Source organism: Benincasa hispida, chromosome 4 (assembly GCF_009727055.1).
Source record: "Benincasa hispida cultivar B227 chromosome 4, ASM972705v1, whole genome shotgun sequence".
In the NCBI taxonomy this organism is placed as follows: domain Eukaryota; kingdom Viridiplantae; phylum Streptophyta; class Magnoliopsida; order Cucurbitales; family Cucurbitaceae; genus Benincasa; species Benincasa hispida.
Window position 1 is genome coordinate 8,289,550 of NC_052352.1, and position 6,250 is coordinate 8,295,799.

A 6,250-nucleotide genomic window follows, 5' to 3' on the forward strand; every position below is an offset into this window, starting at 1 on the left:
TGTCCCTAGTAGCCAACCAATGACAAACGATTTTCCCTTTGTGTGGATCTTATTTTGTTGGAAATTTTGATTATTAATCCGTCTGGCACTGCACATCTTGCTTGAAGAATGTCCTCTAAAAGATTGATTATATATAATTCGCTTCCTTTTTAGTATCGAGAAAATTTATAAGATTGCCTTGAAAGAAAAAGAAAATTCATATTGTTGTTGAAAAAAAGAATTAATTATCTTTAAAGATTATGTCTTTGATTATATTCTTCTAGTAATTAATTTCATCTAAAATTAGAATCTATTTAACAAAATATGTTTGTGATGTACAAATTCTATCTACCGCTTTTCTATTTCTATTTTTTTTTTCTTTTTTAACTTTAGTTATGTGAATGGAAATGATTTTGAAAATATATTTACAATAGTATCTGTTTTTTATTTATGTTATTGGTTTTTATTCGAGTAATAATGCTAGATGGGCATAGAAATCCAATAGAAGTCGGCAGGATTTCATGATTTTTTTACATTAATTAAGGAGTCTTAATAGATATATAAACGATAACAATTATCTCTATTGGTATTAACCTTATGAGTAGTTCCAGAGTGAAAGTCATAAAAAGTTATAATTATACATTAACCATCGTTACATTCTTTTTAATATTTTTTTAGTGTGTTATAACTTATGGATAAGAAAGTTAGAAAGTTAGAAAGTTAAAAAGTTAAAAGAGGTTTATATTAATAAATGAGATAAAAACGTATTTGTTGTAGTTCTTTGGAGAAATGTTAAATAAAATTCATTAACTATATATCAATCATCTAGATTTTAAATTTAGTGTAAATACCTAATGTTTCCTTCTCTCAAATCACAACACAACACACTAACCATTACTCAATATATCTTTCTCCCTTACTTTCTCTCATTAGCTCTTTTAAGAGCAATTAGCCAAAAGAATGGTATTTTTAGTTGTGAAACTTTGAGCTTAACCTTTTAGTACAGAGTGGTTTGAGCTACACAACGTTTCAGTTGGATTGTTGTATCCTAGAGGGGAAAGGCCAAAGAAATGTTGGAAATGACTTTTGAGCTTAGGCCCATAGTAAAAGTTAAAAGAAAATAGGAGAATGTTGTCCCACATTAGAGAGTTAAGCAATGTGTAAAAGGTATAAGTACTAAGGCATGTTAAAGGTGATTTAAAGTGTGCTGGTGGTGAAAATATAACCCTTTCACCACATGCATGCACTGCTATCGTCAATTTGGTCAAATGAGTAGGTTCGAGGATTAACTTTTTATTACTTATCCCTTTAATTTTTTAAAATCGATTTTATTAAAAAAAAGTTTAAACGTTTGAATATTAAATGAGATTCATTATATTGACTGTTTTCTTCATGTATTCTTCCCATTTTATGCTCGTTTTTCTTTTTGTTCTACCCTAGCTATTTAATATTCTCTTCATAAACCCAGACCAACAGATCAAAAGGCATCAATATGTAAACTATTATCCATCTATATTCTGATTTTCAATATTCACTTTATCTATTTTAAGCCTTATTTTTCTTCATTCTAATCCATTTTCCAATAAGTGCATGCCTGAATTGGAAGCTGTGGTAACCTTGGAGCGTAACTAGCATTAGCAATTGACACTGAGGTTGCACTGAAATTGCTTTCAGGTAGTGGCTATTCCACGCCACAACAACTTTTTGACATCTGCATCTAACAGTATGAAAGAAATTTTCGATATTTGTTATCCGAGATGTCAATCAAGAACAGCAAGGTTCTCCTTGATTTGTCCAAACTCGAACCACTTGATGGAGAAAATTACCATCGTTGGTCTAAGAAGTTGTTGATCTTCTTTGAGAAATTGAATGTTGATCACATTCTTACCACAGAAGGTCCTGTGCTATTAAGAAATTACCTATTGCCAACAACCCAGAATCCACATAAGGTCCTGTTTCTGACCAATCAAAACAGTCATCTGAGGTGGATCCTGACAAATACGAGAAAGACAACAAAACTATTCGTAGCCATCAACTCATTTAAAAGTCAGCAAAGATAATTTGGAATATGCTGGAGTCCAGATATAGAGAAGATGATACAGGTCGTAAGAAGTACAACATCGAAAAATGGCTACAATTTTAGATGATGGACAAGAAACCAGTAGTGGAGTAGATTCATGAATATGAAATTTTGGTGGCCGACAGTCTATCTGAAGGTATGAAGATGTGTGAGATTCTCTAAGCAAATGTAGTGCTTGATAAGTTTCTCCCATCCTGGAGCGACTATAAAAACCATTTGAAACACAAAAAGAAGGATCTGACACTCTGGGAGTGATCAGTCACATGCACACGAAAGAAGCAAACAAACTAAAAGATAAGCTGATTTCTGAAAATTTAAATTCAGTTAATGCTAACTTGGTTGAATCTTCTGCTATTAACAAAAACAGATGCAAAAGTCACAAGAAGCAGCCTGGTAAAAATAATTTCTCTTAAAAAAAAAGACATCACAAAGCTATTGATGGAAAGATTGTAAAGAAGAAATTAATTTGCTATATCTGTGGGAAACAAGGGCACTGTAATCAAAGGAAAAGAAGGCTAGATCAACGATTCACCCCACAAGTCAAACTTGCTAAACAAGATGACATAATAGCTGTTGTTGTGGAAGCTAACTCGATGGAAAAAAAATTTGACTGGATTCTTGACACCGGAGCTTCTAGACACTTCTACTTAAACTGAAAGCTTTTCCATGACTACCAAGACACTATTAATAGAGTTTTTTTTTTTTTTTTTTGGAAAAACTTTATCCTTAGTTAATGTATTGTATGTATCTTCCTTAACTAGGAACCTGGTGTTTGGAAGTCTATTGAATCAGGCTGGGCTTAAAATTGTACTAGCTAGAATCTGACAAGGTTATTCTCACAGAAAATGGTGATTTTGTCGGTAAGGGGTATTTAGTTGATGGCTTTTTCATTTTGAACACTATTCCCGTTGCAAATTTGATGAATGTAAGTGCTTCTAATTCTGCTTATATTGTTGAATCCATTAATCTGTAGCATGGTAGATTAGGTCATGTGAATGTTGCATCGATTAAAAAATACATAAAGCACTAAAAATTATCAATGCATTTGAAACACATGAAACTGGTAAATGTTCTTATTGACCTTTTGGTTTTTAATCTCAAATTAATTAATTTTAATTAGTTAATTAATTAATATTTTGATGATAACAAACCTAAATTAATTTATTAGAAATTTTAATGTTTTGAAGTGTCTATTGGGTAGAGCTTGGAACAAGGGTTCCAAAGCAATTTGAATCACTAAAATCAAAGTTCAAACAAAGAAGATATGACCAAAAGCTGCTTAACGAAAAAATCTCAAACCGATGACATGGCAGAATTTTTCTCATCAATGGACCAGTTGAAGGGTGTCACTTGAAGGAGTGACACATGGTAGATTTTTTAGTTTTAGATTGATTTTAAAAAGAAAATGAATTTAAGATTATTTTATATTTCTGTCTAACAACTAACTTTGGACACATGACATTTTTTGTTGGGTTTTTAAAAAGAAAATGAATTTAATATTATTTTTTGTTTGTGTCTAACGGCTAGTTGTTTTAAAAAGAAAAAAAAGCTCCACCATTGATTTTTCTTTTTCAAGATCTAAAGGCCCAAATTATATTTCGTTTTCTCCTCTTTCCTCTCTTTTTAAACATCTTCTTCTCTATAGTTTATACAATAATTTTCATAATTTTCAATCGTCTCCAAAAATAAAAGCTTTGATTGTTGCTTTCTCCAAGTTTTAACTTTATTATTTTCATTTTATTCTTGGAGAGATTTATCTATTGTGAGGATTGATTTTTTGTGAGCTTAAAATTTGTAAATCCACACTATTTTAGAAAATTTCTCGTGTGTTCTTTAATTTTTCAAACATTTTGTAAGAGTTGCTCTTGATCCTGAAAAAGAACGATTGCAACGGTATCCTAATCCATGGAAAAGGATTGAATTTTCTCTTGAACTCGCAAAAAGAGCGGTATAGCTGTTGGGCTCTAATCCATGGAAAGAGCCGGTGAGATCCTTATTCAAAATCCTAAGAGGCGCTTGGAAAAGTTGATGTAGGTCGAGTTTGACCAAACCACTATAAAAATTTCCAGTATTAATTTCTCTTTCCCTATACTACCTTAATTTTGCAATTATTATGTTTTTATAGTTTATTACATAAAATTAATTGCAATATTTGTTCTCGTTAATTGCTCATATTTATATATTTGATTAGTAGTTCTTAAATTTCTACATTCATTATCATTTTTTGTTATTATAATCAAGTACTATCATTAACCTCTTGATTATTTTGGGTTTAATTTATTTTCATGATTTATTATTTAAATTAATTGTTAGCAAACAGTTTGTTGATTTATTTAATTGGACACACTAAGTAAAAGGTTTAATTAGTTGATTAAACCTTATTTACCCTGATCTAGGATTGGCATGTCGATCCTACAATTAGTGTCAGAGCAAGGAGCTTTTCTACATAAATTATTTTTATAATATTATCAATATTTTGATTTATTTGAAAAAGCTTAATTGCTTGCGCTATGACAACTATAAAAAATCATTGTGTTGATAGGCCTCCTTTCTTTGATGATATTAGAAATTATGATGTTTGGAAAAATAGAATGAAAACTTTAAGGCTTGCTATAGATTTCAAGATTTTGTATGTTTGTGATAATGATTTAGTTAAATTGGAATTGAATAATGAGTTTCTTACTTTTAATACTAACAATTGTGCATTAGATATTAAAGTATGTAATAAAATTTTACATTTTGAATATGAAAATGATATTTGGAATTTTCTTGATAATATATATAGTGTAGAAAATTCTCCTTTTACTACTAATAATTTACTTGATATAAAGGAGAATTGTAATTCTCAAGATCAAGAAAAGTTTCATGAAGTGAAAAAGAAAAAATGTGATCAAACTTCTTTATACATGATGGGTCATTCGGATAACAATTCTGGGTATGAAAGTGACAAAAATGAGGTACATCAAAAATCCCCTTCTTATGGTGAATTGTATGATGCTTTTGAAGATATGCAACTTGATTTTGACAAGGTTAGCTCTAGAAATGTGAAATTATCAAAAAATTAAAGGCATTGTCTATTAAGACTGAATCTTTGATAAATGAAAATGTTGAAGGATTTGGAATACCCCAAAGTGGAGGCAATTGACTGTCGTTGTGCCTCATTTTCGTTTTACAGAAAATCATAATTCAAAGGGACGAAAATTTTGATAAACATAATTAATTCTAGGCATGCTTTTCTCTATTGAGATTTTTACAGAGAAAAATTAGGGAATTCGAAACTCATCCTTGAAGAACCAAAACCTTCACGTATGCTCTCCACAACCAAGAATGATCACAAACTGTCTTCTTCTCCCGAACTCGAACACCGGAAGGACAAAAACCCAAAATAGTAAATGATGCTCCTGAAGACTGTCTATCACATAGACTTTGCTAATCGATCATGTAGCAACAATCAATGAGTAACTATCGTATAGCCAACTCTTAACGATCGTGTATACTCTTAATGACTATCGCTTAGTAAAAACTCTTTTTACTTGATAGCCTTTTTCTGTGAGAATTACCCGAATGAATCAACTTCTAATTTTGGAAAACAATTTTCCTTTTATCTCACGGTTACCATAAAACTTCCAATAATCTCCCACTCAATTCGGTTATTAGAGAAAAAGAATTAATTATCATATAATTAATATTTTATAAATAAATATGATAACCAACTTATCATATTATATTTATAACCTATAGTTTTAATATTTCATTATATGAAACATACAAACCATAGTTATCTTTCTATTTTATGGTACTTAATATAAATCATATTTATATTAATTCCTCCAATTAATGTATCTAATACATCATATCAATTATATCACATATAATAGAATTTTCTCTTGTTAATTTGAACACTTCAAACTAACCCAAAATCTGATTCTCATCTTGAACCCATTGAGCTACCAAGGGGACCTCATAAACCTGTAGCTTGAAGCTCCAACAGACGGTACGTGAATAACTAAATAAACTCTTTAGTCACGATCGTTGGAGACTGGTCGAGGTTACTTAAAGAATAGTTCTTCAAAGGTACGCACACTCTATCCCTTGTATTCTCTCGTAGCATTGCTGTAATTTCTATTTATTCATAATTTGTTTGTTTCCGGTTAGACTGTAATTGTTGTGTTCATTTTGAATGGATTTGGA